This window comes from Ursus maritimus, unplaced genomic scaffold (genome assembly GCF_017311325.1).
Source record: "Ursus maritimus isolate PB19 unplaced genomic scaffold, ASM1731132v1 scaffold_1, whole genome shotgun sequence".
Classification (NCBI taxonomy): Eukaryota; Metazoa; Chordata; class Mammalia; order Carnivora; family Ursidae; genus Ursus; species Ursus maritimus.
The window spans coordinates 22611228-22626276 of record NW_024423343.1 but is presented as its reverse complement, the minus strand read 5'-3'; the positions used below and the strand labels follow the sequence as shown (position 1 = coordinate 22626276).

The 15049-nt window shown below is 36.6% G+C and overlaps 1 protein-coding gene and 1 pseudogene across 1 annotated transcript in view; one reads left to right on the top strand and one right to left on the bottom strand.

Annotated features, from left to right (window-relative positions):
• Positions 1–15049, top strand: part of SPAG16 (sperm associated antigen 16) — a 943910-nt gene that overhangs the window by 575044 nt on the left and 353817 nt on the right. The gene's annotated exons all lie outside the window — the stretch shown is intronic.
• LOC103662900 lies at positions 4018–7173 on the bottom strand (annotated as a pseudogene).

Genomic DNA, 15049 nt, shown 5'->3' with positions numbered 1-15049 from the left:
AAATTATCCACATCAGTAAATTGGTATTGATGCAATATCTAATCTATAGACATTATTCAAATTTGTCCAACTGCACCAATGCTTATATAACAAAGAAAATTTAGGATCATGTGTTTTCATTCAGTTGTATTTTTAGTTCCTTTTCATCTGGAATAGTTTCTCATTCTTTCTTTATGTTCAATAGTATTTACATTTTGGAACAGTACAAGCCAGTTATTCATAGAGTGTCCCTCGGTTTGGGTTTGTCCGCTATTTCCTCTTGATTAGATTCAGCTTATGAAACTTGAACAGGAAGACCTCAGAAGTGACGATCTTTTCAGGGAATTCTATCAGGAGGCACATGGTGATCTCTGTCATTACTAGTGATGTTAGTTTTGATCATTTGGATTCTGCTAAGTCTTTTGACTATAGAGCTGATTATTTTACTTTGTAATTAATAATTATCTTGTTACTTTGAGACTGTAAATATTCTGTGTCTTCTAAAAAATTCATTTACTCATTTTAGCATCCACTGATAATTCTCACTTTCATTGATTATTATTAATACGGTTGTTGATCATGATTTCCCAACTCCATCATTTCTTCATTTATCAGTTGGGTTTCCACTGAAAGGAAGAATTTTCCCTTCTTCCCTCATTTTTAAAAAATTTATATTGAAGTGAATTCATGCATTTCTCTTTTATTCAAGGAGCTGTATTTTTACATCATTATTTTAATACTCAAATTGTTCTATTCTTGGCTAATGAAAGCTCCTCTATGGTGGCCAAAGTGTCCTTTCGACATGTCCATATTATTCTCTGAGCACCTCCCTCATTTCTAGTACAAGAGATTTCAGGCTCATCTTATACTTTTCTTGCTGTAACACTGGAATCAGCCTTTTCTTCTAGAAGCCCTGGTTACTTTTAATGGAGAATGCTATTAGAGATCAAGATCTGAGTTCTACTTGTTGTCATGACTACGGGGGTGGGGGATCATTCCTCCTAGTTCTTCTCAGTAAACCGAACAAAAATAAATATAAAGATGATTATATGCACACACACACACACACACACACACGTACACACACGCACACACCTGTATCTATTATACAGCAAATTAGCTATATTAAAAAATATGGATTCACACTGATATCTCTAATTCCAATTCAATGACAGAATTCATTCTGTTTTCCTCCTTTTCCATATCTAAAACTCTCTGGTCTGCCAATGACAAACACAGCCCCAATTATCTATAATATATTTACTTATATGTTCAATCTTATAACATACAGAAAACAGTTTCACTATTACTAATGCAGGTCTCTAAGAAGGGAAGCCTACTGGAGCACCTGGGTAGCTCAGTCATTAAGTGTCTGCCTTCAGCTCAGGGCGTGATCCTGGCATTCTTGGACTGAGCCCCACATCAGGCTCCTCAGCTGGAAGCCTGCTTCTTCCTCTCCCACTCCCCCTGCTTGTGCTCCCTCTCGCACTGGCTGTCTCTATCTCTGTCAGAAAAATAAACAAAATCTTTAAATTAAAAAAAAAATTAAGGAAGCCTACTAATTAGCATTCGGTATTTGTTTAGAGTTCTTTTTGTCTTTAGCCTGAAGACCAATAGTCTAACTACTACTTAACCATGTTTAACAGTTATTTGAGTTAGATGTTCCCCTCTCCCATTAGTTGGTGTTATTTATTCAAATGTTATTTATTTGAAATATACTGAGTTATTTCTTTCAGTTTGTGTTCAATGGTAGGATTTTCTACCCTTCCTTATTTGTTCTATTCATTTTTTTTTTTTTGAGTCTGTGAAACTGAGTTATTTCTTTCTGTTTGTGTTCAATGGTAGGATTTTCTAACCTTCCTTATTTGTTTTATTCATTCTTTTTTTTTTTTTTGAGTCTGTGAAACATTAACATTCTTAAAGTCAGAACTGAATTAAATTCTACTTACCTTCTTTGTGTTTTCTGTTGGTTTAGTTTCTTTTTTTATATTTCTAGATTTTTAAGCAGAGAATTTAACTTATTTAGGCATATTCTTTGATATTGTCTATATAATTTATTTTGTTGCAATTATATAATTGCAATATTTATTTTATTGCTTTTTTGTGTCTCACAGTTTATTATATGTATGTATATATATACATATATGTACATGTGTCTTAGTGTTTTCATTTTTATTCTTTTTAATATGTTCTTTAATTTTATTTTGTATTTCCACATTCACTCAAGAATTGCTTAATAAACACTTTTTATTTCTAGTTAAAATAATCTTTTAATCTTAATATTTTAAATAATTTCTAGCTTTTTATGTATTAAATTTTACTTGTAACATATTTAATTATGAAATTTATTTTTTGTGACTTAGTATATGATCAGATTTTATGATTGTCCTATGAGTGCCTGAGAAGGTATAATCATGATTTTTCAGGGTGTAAATTTCCATGTATATATAATATCTACTTTACTGGTTAGGTTCTATAGGACTTCTATATCCTGTCCTTGTGTCTACTTCATTTATCTCACACTAATTCTGATGTAGTAACATTTCCTAAGGTTAATATGTATCTTTCTATGTCTTTTTACATCTCTTATAGTTTTTGCTTAGAAAGGCATTGCTGTATTATCTTGGTGCGTAGATATTCACAATTGTTAGGTATTTGCTGTGAACTGAGGCTTTTAGCATTAAAAACAATAATTCTCTGTCTTATTTAAGAGTCTAGTTTGAAGTTTATTTTGTTTAGTATCAGTATTGGTTTGCTTTATTATTATTTCTAGAAGCCTGGTCTGTCTTTGGCCATCTCTTTATATTTAGCTTTTCCCAGGTATTTTACGTGTGTGTCTTTCATACAGAATATAATCGGGTTTTGCTTTCTCAGCCAAATTGAAAATCGTTTCCTTTTAATAGATGAATTAAGTCATTCATTCACATTTATTGATATATGAAATGTTTAATTGCAACTCTCTCATTTTATGTAATAATTACTATGTATATTATGTTATATTTGCTATATTAGTCTATGTGAAATGGTTTGGGGCTCTTTTAAAAAAATTCTTTTGGTGTTTAAGAAGGACTATATTTTTTTTCTGTGGGCTAACTTTTTACTTATTTTTAAAATTCTTTTATTTGCCTGTTTTCTTTTTTTAATCATGTTACTACATTGTTTGCAGTTTTAATGACATACTTTTAACTCCAAACTACTGCCTACACAACAATAACTTCTCCCTTCTCCTGTCATTTTTAGTTGCATTATTTCTACTCTGTCAGAACATACAACACGTACTATGTAGCACATATCATAAAACATTATTATTTCACCATCCACCTCACCTTTTAGTGTTAAATCTACAATATATTAAAAGCTCACCAGTAACCCTATTGCTGTAATGTCCTAATTCATCTCTTAGTTGGATTCCATGAGTATTTAAAAATGTTTTTTTACTGCTGATCCTTGAATAGAAACTTAGCTGACTATAAAATCCATGATTTACATTTTCTTTCCTTGGATTATTTTTAAATGCTATTCTACTGGTACATTATTTTGTATTCAGTTTTTTAGAAGTCTGATGCCAACTAATTATCTTGCTTTTGCTATCTATCTACCTATCTATTAATTAATTATTGGCTGGAGTCCAGTCATCTTTTTTATTTAGTAAGATTATCAATAGTAAGATAGTAAGATTGATCATTACTAATCAGTGTTCACTGTTATGCAGTGAGTATGTAGATTCAGGACTTCTAAGTTTCTCCTCTAAATTGATCTATCCCAGTCCATCAAAGTGCTCAGCAGTAAAATGCGCCTTCATATCCACTTTTGTTAGAGGGCAGTTATGAAGAAATGCAGCCTGTTTTTACTTTGTTAATATAGTGAGTTAAAAAAAAAAAAGTCTTAAAGTCTATACTTAAAAACCCCATGCTGCATAGATAATGTAGATAGTTCTATTTATCTGGTCAATGGGCAAAAAGCAAGCACTTAAGGTCTTCAGCTCGAATCTTTTGTTCATTTCTTATTGCTGGAATTTCATTTCTTCTTGCTGTATGACTAAACTAGATGATAGTACAGATGGTAGGCCTCAGGAACAGATGAATTCTCAGCTGGTGGATTGGCTGCTTTGTCTCTTTGCCACCTTGTGGTTTGTTTTCTTGGTGTCTATGTCAGTAATTGAATATGCAGTGGTACCAACGTTGAGGTGGCTGCTGACCTTGGGTCTTATCTTGATTTTCCTTACCTTCTTCATTGCTTATTGCTTATTGCTGCCTTTGGCAAGGAGGATGCTTGTGGAGTCATGGCCTACAATCCCAATGAATATTCTGTCTCATTGGTCTACCTTGTTCTCCTACACCCTGGCATCACCTCTCCCTGCACAGCAGGGTTGGAAGACTGTGGTCCAAGCCCACAGGGTCTCCACATGGAGTAAGGTGGGAAGAGTCCCTGTTGTAGGGCCAGTGCTGCTAAGCCCGGCCTTCAAGAGCACTCTCCAAGCCTGCTTTTTTTCCCATTCTCACTATTCTGGAGATTCTTCTGGGAATTGTGTGGACCCCTGCCTTGTGGAGAGTGTCTGTAATGGTTATGGTCTGTTGCATATTTACTGCCTTGTACTGGAACTCTTCTAGGGCCTGAAACATTTGTTGCCTTCACACCCTTTTCTCCTTCAACAACATCAAACTCCACAGTCTCTCCATCTCCTACACCGTGAAGGTACTTCCTGGGGTCATTCTTCTTTATGGCAGTTGGGTGCACGAATACATCATCCTTGGTGTCATTCATATTGATGTAACCATATCGTGTCTTACATTGAACTATTTTACTGTTACCAAAACCTTTGTTGTAATGACCTTCTTCCCCATTACAGCAGGTACCACCTATGTGAGGCTGCCCTGACCTCTGTTCCCTGTGTGATTGCTGGTGATGATGGGCTTGGTGAGGGCAGCACTGAGGGTGCAATTGGCTGCTGGGTCTCCGCCTCGCTGCTCACGGTTGTGGTGATGGTGACAGGCCAGCAGCTGCAGCTCCTCCTGGGGTGTGAGCAGCAGTAGGGCTGCTCAGGGTTCCTAAATGGCTCTGAAGAAAGAAACAAACCACTTATCCATATTCCCCATTGGTAACATCTAAGGAGAATTTAGCAGTTTAGGCATTTTCTAAAGTGAAAATACTTACAGCAATCTGAAAACGCTAGTCTCAATGACTAGAAAGGAATAGTTAAGAAATTAAATGAAGCTTTGTTGTATTAAAGGTAGTCCTGATCTTGATCATTTGAGCAGAAACATCTCTCCTATTCCTTCAGTATTTGGCTTTTTTGATCTGGATTATATGAATGATAGCCTCACCTCCTTACCCAGATTAACCTAAAGCTGCTTTTTATTTTTTAACCTCTCTTATGCTTTCTGATGTGTGGCATTCTCTCTAGTTTTGTTTCAGAAATAACAGTGCCATTCTAGAGAAAATCATATATATAAATTAATCATTCTGGTAGAAATATCTCTATCTGGTTATAAATATAAATTATTATAGATATACTCTTATTCCTAGTTGATATTATACTAACGTAAATTATGACCTTTAAAATACATGATTATAAGTATTTTCCATTCACATAGTATCATTTTTCTGAGATGTCTCAAAACCAGATTTTGCAGTTGTACATTCTGTGGGCTCCATGCCAGGTCGCTGGGACTGGCAGGCTGCCCCTCAGCCATTGTGAATTTACTGAGAGAAATCTGGAGATAGCCGTGGGGAGTCCTGAGGGCCAAATCCCATGAGGGCAAGACTGGACCTACATAGAGTTAATTTTTTAAGAGAAGCTATATGACATACCTCAAATTACAAGGAAAAAGAAAAAAGAGTCATTTTTTTAATATACTTTGGTAACATATATTTTATAGAAACGTCATTTGAAAAATATATAAAACAGCTTTAAGATATGTTCTATGTTAAAGAATAGAGTTGATAGAAAAATAATTTATAAAAGTTAGATTTTATTTATATACATTTCAGATAGAATTTTTTATTCTTGAAGGGTATCAACAAACTGACCTTTCTTCATACTTCAGTCCATGTTATCAAAACTTGTACCAACTGCATTATAGTATTTTTTCCTTTTAGTAAGAGAGAAAGGGCTGTCTTCCTTAGAAATTATGACTGTCTCTGTCACCAAGAAAGAGGGGTGAAGAAAATTCTAGTTAAATTTCCTTAGCTTCATGTATTTAAGAGTAACCTGATAAGGTTGGGTTTAGATGCAGACTCCTGGGCCCCATATCAAGAAATTCTAATTAAGTTTACCTTGAAGATTCTAAGAATGTGTTTTTGTTTTGTTTTGTTTTTTTGTTTTTGTTTTTAACAAGTATCCCAAGTAGTTCTGGTTAACACAATTTTTCTAAACACTTTGAGAAGCACTATCCTGGTTCTTTCTATGTCAGCACCAATATCTAAATGGTCTGATTTGAGGAACTTGGGTAAAACTTAGCAGTGAAGCTTCAAGTTATCACATTCTTATCCAACACTTGATGTAATTTGTATTGTTTAAGTAATTGATATCCATGAAATTAGAGAAAAAGATAGGGACCCTTATTAAGTACCCTAAACAGTATAGGTTCTCTCTCTCTCTCTCTCTCTCTCTCTCTCTCTCTCGATCTCACATAGTTTACCTCATTCTCATTCCAATAAATCAGAATTCTAGATATATGTATTGGATATCTGAATATAAAACCTGACAGCAGTTAATAACAGGAGGGCCAGAGGTAAAGCTCATCTGTGAGATAGAAGGACTAATGGGATGAGGAGAGATAAGAAGGCACCAGCCTAACAGGTGAGTATCCTAGTAAGGAACTATGGAGTTAAGCAGAAGCATGGGAAGAGGCCTATTATAGGCTGGATTCTGATCCCTCCAAATTCATATGTTGAAGCCCTAACCCCCAGTACCTCAGAATGTGACTGTGTTTAGAGACAGGGCCTTTAAAGAGGTAATTAAGGTTAAATAAGGTCTTATGAATAGGTCCTTAACCCAAAGTAACCCGTGTTGTTTTAAAAGAGGAAATTTGGATAGAGACACCAGGGATGCATACCCACAGAAAAAAGATCATGTGAGAATAGAATGAGAACATCTGCAAACCAAGGAGAGAGGCCTCAGAGGAAATCAATCCTGCAGTACCTTGATCTTGAACTTACAGCTTCCTGAACTGTGAGAGAACGAATTTCCATTGTCTAACCTACCCAATCTGTGACATTTTGTTAGGGCAACCCTAGCATACTAATTCAAATTTTGGTACCAAGAAGGAGGTGATGCTACAATGAATACCTAAAATGTTGAAGTGGCTTTGGAACTGGGTAAAGAGCAGAGACCAAAAGAGTTATGAGGTACATGCTGGAAAGAGCCTAGATTGCCTTGGAGAGACTGTTGGTAGAAATACGGATGTTAAAGGTGCTTCTGATCAGGTCTCAAACAAAAATGAGAAACGTGTCTGGAAATTGAAGGAAAGGCAGTCATTATATAGCAGCGCAGAACTTGGCTAAAATGTGTTCTAATATTTTGTGAAAAGCAGTAAGTGACAAATTTGGATATTTAGCTCTGGAGATTTCTAAGCAAAGTGTTGGTAGTGTGACCTGGTTGCTCCTTGCTGCTTATAGTAAAACATGAGAGGAGAGAGATTAGTTGAAGAAGTTGTTAAGCCAAAAGAAACCGGAACTTGAAGAGCTAGAAAATTCTCAGTCTATCCATATTGCAAAAACTGAGAAAGTGCGTTCTAGAGAAAACACCAAAGATGGCCTGGACAGTAATTCCATAAGGCAATTGTGGGTGTGACTCATGGATCTAATCAACCTCTCTGCAGAAGCCAGGGAGACAGATAGGGTTCAACAGCAGAAGCACCACCAGCTTAGACTAAATGGGACAGGAATGGGACAAAATGAAGAAAGGCCATTGAACTTCTGGGATTTTATGGGTCAGGACTATAGTGCTGTCTGGCGATAAACACATGTGATCCTGCAGAAGGGGGGGAATTACCCGGAAGGCAGGCTGGTTTCCTCCTCAGTTCCAGAATGAGGCTACTTCTTCAGTTATTACTGCAATAGTGTCTTAATCTACTCATTACAGTGTGCCTGATACCATATCTTTTTTCATTTTGTAGTCCTAGTGATTTTCCAAAGTACATTCTGATTTTGTATATTCATACGTCCTTCCAATCCTGTCTACTCCAGTTTATGAATCATAAATTGCTTCGCTTTGCTCTTAGAAAAAATTTTTTTAAATGTCTTAATATAATCTATACAACCTCAGTGACCTGGCCTTTACTTGCCTCTCCAACCTCATCTTATATTATCCCCTTTCTTGGTCTGTCTGGCCGATTCCAGCTGATTTTCCCATAGTTCTCATGCTCACCATGTACACCCACTGCAGGGCTTTCGCATGTCTTGCTCTCTACTTACAATGGACCTCCTACCTTTTTTTTTTTTTTTTTTAAGATTTTATTTATTTATTTGACAGAGAGACAGCCAGTGAGAGAGGGAATACAAGCAGGGGGAGTGGGAGAGGGAGAAGCAGCCTTCCCACTGAGCATGGAGCCCGATGGGGGGCTCTATCCCAGGACCCTGGGATCATGACCTGAGCTGAAGGCAGATGTTTAACGACTGAGCCACCCAGGCGCCCCAGCCCTCCTACCTTTCTTTGCCTACTTAACACCTACCAATCCTTAAGACCTCCCCCACTGAAACCACTTCCTCAGGGAAGCTTGACTATGTTAAATTTCACTGTTATGGTCACTCATAGAACTACAAATTCTTCACACAACACTGTAATCTCCACAAGGCAGGGATCATGCATGTGTGTGCTCACATTTGCATCTTTACAGATGGGCACTTCACTCCTAACAAATATTTTTGAATAAATGCATGCACACATGAATGAATGAATATAAAATTTCGAAGAGAATATTGTTTTGGACTATTATTACTGTCTGCTTTAGTTCTGACTATCCTGCTTTGTTTAATATTTATCTTAAAAGCCCATATAAGCTGGGCGCCTGGGTGGCTCAGTTGTTAAGCATCTGCCTTCAGCCCAGGGCGTGATCCTGGTGTTCTGGGATCGAGTCCCACATCAGGCTTCTCTGCTGGGAGCCTGCTTCTTCCTCTCCCACTCCCCCTGCTTGTGTTCCCTCTCTCGCTGGCTGTCTGTCTGTCTGTCAAATAAATAAATAAAATCTTTTAAAAAATAAAAATAAAAATAAAATAAAATAAAATAAAAGCCCATATAAACATTTTATGAGTTAACTGATTAGTTTTAACCCTGTTTCACATTCACAATGAATCTGCAAAGAAACACATTTATTCCCATAGAATAAAGGAATTAATGTAAAAATCATTTCTTGAAAACAGTAAGAGGCACTTGAAGTTTGGTAGTCTACACTACTAAATATCTTTCCCCTCTTCTCTCATCTGTTTTCTCCTCTCTCTCACCAGATTATTTCTTCTCTAGAGTTACTAAGCCAAATTTGTTCTCCACCAAAATCATTATGGGCTTTAGGAGAAAGAAAAAAGAAAAAAAAAAAGTTCAGTCCCGCAAAAGAGATTACAGGGTGTGAGCCAAACCGTGACAATCACCAGAACATTATTACTCATTTTTACTCTAAAACCTAATTGTTAAGTACTCAGAATACAGAAGGATGAGCCATGCTAGAAAAGTGAGGTTGCTTGTTTCCCTGAGGATTAGTTTTGACTGTACTTTCAGAAACATATTATCACAGCAGTGTCTTACCCTTTAATATTGATGACACAATAGTTTGTTATGTTTTAATTTAGCTCCAAGAATATCTCTGGCAATTTGGCGTTACCTCTCCTATGGCCTCCACCCAGAAGTTACCCTTTCAAGGACGATGGGCAGTACTATTTTGCTAATGCTGGTGTTTTATATGCCAGTCTCTTACTCAGCTCATTGTGTTTTTTTCCTCTCTGAAAATATTTTATAGCAAAGGAATAATAGCTCAAAAAGAAAAGACATTTATCAAACTAAGGGTAGAAAAAGGAAGACCAAGAAGAATTGCCAGGAAAAGCTTTTACTAACGCTCCGCTTGAGGAAGAGTTGCAGGACCACATTCTGTGCATGATGAAATGGCCAGATTCAGAGCCTTCAGAGAGAAAAGTTGTATTAAACTCATTTGCTTTTTTATTTGCTATTTCCTTCCCCATCTCATTCACTTAAAAGTTTGTATTGCTCTTCCCTTGTGGGTGCTAACTTTCATTTTGCTTTTCTCAATGATGTACTGTATCTGCTGTAACATTCTAATTAGGCCTTTCCAGTTGTACTTAGAATAGTGTAAAATCTCAAAATATAACATTTCTTGCACCTAAAGAGTAGGTGACCCATGATGGGGAAGTTCACATAGTTGCAATTTAATAGAGTCAGCAAGAATACTGACATACCCACAGGGGATCTGCCTTCCAGAGTCTGACGGACCACATCACCGAGGATGATCCACCTTAAGGGCTCATGCACATCACTATCGCTTTCCTTGGGAGTCTGTTGTCAGGCTCCAAGCAGCTGCATATCATGGGGTTTTTATCCTATGTTGTTAGATGTAGTTGATAAATTTTGCCCTAGAGGCAGATTTAATTTTTCACATATTCCTATTTACTTAATAAAAAATAGATTTCTTTTCCTATGTGATTTGTAATATGGTATATTGATAATAAATGGAACATATTTGTATAATGCTTTCAATTGTGAATATAATATATAAGCTCTATTCATGTCAATTAAAACAATGATTTTCTTTTCTTTTTTTTTTTTTTTTTACTATTGCAAAATCACTTTTGTTGCTGGAACTATTTTTACATGGAGTAGAGAAGGGCAGCCAATTCAAAAAGCACCTTAAAATATGGACATTCTCCACCTCTACTACCTCTCATAGTCCTTTGTAAGTGCTGGATAAAGTAAACTGAATTAACTGGTCCAAAGTGCTGTACTGGACAAGGAGTTTAGTGTCCAGTGGTCAGCCATCAGGGGACTTCCTTTGAAGCAGAAGTTGACCCTCTAGAAGTCTCATGTTCTTTGATGTAGTCCCACTGCTTTTGACTTTTTCTGGTTTAACTCAGAATGTGGCAAAGAAGGGAAGGAGATACTTTGTCTCTGAGGCACAACTAATTCACTTTGAGATCATTCACATCTGCTAAATTCTGACTTGTCTGTATCAGCCACGACTCCAATGCTGACTGCAGTGTTGCTCACAGATTATGTGGAGTCAAGGTCTAGGCCCTTTCTTCCAGCCTTAGTTTTAGAGAAGTTTTTCCTCTTTGCAAAGGAGGATATTATATTATAATAACAGGAGTATAAATTCACTTCAAAAAGTGTTGTTATTTTTTTAATAGTAAACTAAAAAATCCTTTCTGCCGATTTTAATTATACTTTTGATGTGGTTTAGGAATATAGGTGAGGTTCGGTGGAGTGAGGTCCGGAGCTGATACTAAGAAAGAATTCTTGAGACGTCTTTGGTGAAAAATGGTGGTTTACTAAAACACGGGGACAGGACCTGTGGGCAGAAAGAGCTGCTCCACCGGGGTTTTAAGGGGTGGCTGATTATATAGTGTGGGGTTGAGGAAGGTAAGAGAAAGAGAGGTTTCAAAAGGATTTTCATATGTTAAAGAAGACTCACAGGATACCTGAAGCCCTGCCTGCCATTGTCAAGTTAGGTTGTTTTTCCTTCTAGTAAGGCATTAACAGTAAGATAGTTGGGGTCTTCCTGGAGGAACATTACACTTTACCCGCTTCAAGTATCTGTCAATGGGCTGCAGATATAAGGATATTTAATTGTATCTACATTTTCTTCTGGAAGCTAGGTTATTTATTGATAGAAATGCTTTGTTCTTGTAAATTGCTAAGACTTTCGTAAACTGAGGGAGACTCAATCTTGCAGGATTGTAATCTCTATAAATTACCTATTTGTTTTTCCTTTAGGGCAGCCAGGAGTATCTGAGGAATGTCACATATTTCCCTTGGGGGGGTAGTTGTGGGGTGTCAGCTTCCACCTGTCCTCAGCTAGCCTTCTGCTCCCTCATCAATTTGGTTCCACCTGTGTCTGTTGATATTCAGTCTCCAAGTAAAACTGATTTTTTTCGCATACTTCCCCTCTGCTTGCTCTGTATAGCAGAATTACATTTAAAACAATAAACAAGATTAACTGAAAAGGGAATAAAAGGGGAAAACTCTATAACTTAGTTGATTTTCTATACAATTTCTTTCATACTCTAGCCATAAAGTCAATGTGTGCTGCAGAAAGACAAACATAGGCAAAAACTGAAAGCCACTTTTGTGAAAATGACAAGAAAATCTTCTGCTCACAGTCAACATCGCATAGGCTTTAACTCCTTTTCCTGTTTGAGACTGCAACCCAACGTTCCAGAGTTCCAATGAATGGAAAAAATGGTTTAAGACGTGAAAGCCAGAGCTTCTGAAGAAAAGTGAAAGAAAACAAGATAATTTTACCTGAAGGAAAAAGACTAAGGGCAGATATAATGCAAGTATGGGTAGGGATACTGCATAAAATATGGAAGACAGCTATTCCAATTGAATCAGGGTTTCAAATTTAGTTCCATTTGAGCTAAAATTAAATTTAATTTTAATTTATACCAGGAGGAATTTGCAATTCATATTAAATCTTCTTAACCAGACCATAGCAAAGGAAAATGAAAACTAGGTATTTGTTTTGTGCTGGTCTCAGCCTATCAATAACCAGTGTTGTGGTTGGACCAGCTGTTATGGTCCTTATTGTGATTGCAAGACTCCTTTTAGCAACAACCATCAGAAAACTCTGAAAAAATAAAGGTTTACTACTTACGAGACCTGGAAATTGCACTATATACGTGAGGCCGCATAACGAGGTGGCACATAGAGCAAAAGAGCACTGCCTGCTGGGGGGTTCTGCTTTTATTGGAGTCAAGAGTGGTATCTGGGGTTTTCCAGCTCTTTCCAGCTCTCTGTTTATTGGTGAATTTAAAACAGAAAAATAGGAATTTAAAGCACAGAAAGAGGGGCGCCTGGGTGGCACAGCGGTTAAGCATCTGCCTTCGGCTCAGGGCGTGATCCCGGCATTCTGGGATCGAGCCCCTCGTCAGGCTCCTCCGCTGTGAGCCTGCTTCTTCCTCTCCCACTCCCCCTGCTTGTGTTCCCTCTCTCACTGGCTGTCTCTATCTCTGTCAAATAAATAAATAAAATCTTTAAAAAAAAAAAATAATAAAGCACAGAAAGAGAAAAGGGAAGTGATCCAAAGGGTCAGTTATGGAAATCAACCAGCACCTCTAAAACAAAGGAGCCTCAGTATAAGGAGGTGGCCTGGTTTTTATTTAGTTGGGTGGCTGGCAATGTGTTCCTTTGTCTTTAAAGTGAATGCTTCTTTGAAATGGATTCCTCATCAATCAAAGCTCAAGTCAGCACTTACATTACAAAACAAAACAAAACAACAACAACAAAACAATTGTCAGGGCTTTACACTATGTTATTCTTTAGTTATAATTAAGAACTGACCAAAAATATCTTTGATTAATACTGCCTGAAAGCAAAGATGTGCTGTGGATGAGGCTGGGTATGAATGTGTTTAGTACTTACTGCATGTCAGACCTTCTGAACCAGGAGTGGGTTGGCCCTCTAGAAGTATGACCTCTCTGTGGTCACACTGCCTTTGATTTCCCCTTCAGAGAAACCTTGTCCCCTGGGGACCACCAGCTCATTTTCAAATAATTCATTCCTATAAAACACCAGCCACACACCCTAATGACGAATGCAGTATTGTACACGGATGATCAGGAGACAAGGTCCAGGCTGACTCAGGTTTGCTCATGCAATGATCACAATAATACAAGTGTTGAACCAGAAGCCCAAAGAAGTCACATGACCAGACTCACATAGTCAGGAAATGACAAGTAGAGAATTCCTATCTGTTGGTGCCAAAGCTTATGTTGTTTCCATCATCCCACCCTGTATACTTACATGAAGCTTAAAACTCTTTTTCAAACTTTGAGTTGTATTAATACATGTCCCTAGTGACAGAGATAAATGTTTTAGTTTTGATTGAAGTGTTAAGTGGGACTCAAAGGTTAATAATGAATCAATGAAATAGCTTCTTCTCTCCTCTTTTTTTTTTCTTTTTCTAAAACCCTTTATCTCTTTATTGCTAAATACAAACTCATAATTAAAAAATCCATAGGAAATCCTTGATTCAAGGATTTATTTATATAATTGCCCCTATCAGAAGCTTTTCAAGTGTTTCATAGAGCATATAAGAACATAAAAGAGAAAACATGAGAATAATGTTTCCTTTGCAAAGTGTAACATATTTTTGAGGTCTAATGGACCCTATTATTTATTAATTAATTACTAACCAAACCCATGGAAATGAGAATATCCGGCTTACTATTTCTGTCAACTTTTTGCTGAACATGGCCTGCTTTGATGAGCAGTGGCCTTGGCCTCCTCACAAAGAATCTATGTCTGTAAATCAGGATATATTTGTGTTCCTCTTTGCTTATATAGCTACATATATTATTTTAGTCCAAAGAGATTTTTTTTGTTGTTGCAAATTTAAGGTGCTTAAAATGGTTTTTAATGGCAGTAATTTTGTAGTTATAATTACAGTGTTTATTATCATGAAGAATTTAATATAAATATATGGCAATTAGCAGTGCTCTTATTGGGGAAGGCTGAAAATAATTTGTCCTAATCTAGAGATTTTCTGAGATCCATAATATACATATACTAATTCCTTTGCCGTAACAATACCACTGTATGAAATAGCTCTAGGGATTTTTAAAGGTTAAAGAGATGTTCACAGCAGTAGAGTGACAGAGCATATATGGGAAACCTAAAGTCTACAGCCATTTAGCAGGATGTTTCCCCATTGAATCATAGTACCATAAAATTAGGTATGTAAAATCTCTTCATTACATTTATTTTTTTGCTAGAGTTTATGTATTTTTAAAGTTCTAGGAAAAACTCCCTAAATTCCTCTTGTACCATACTATGTTTGAATTCCTATGGAATTTCTAATTATATATCAGTGATTTCTATTTTCGATGGATAATTTGCATATAATAC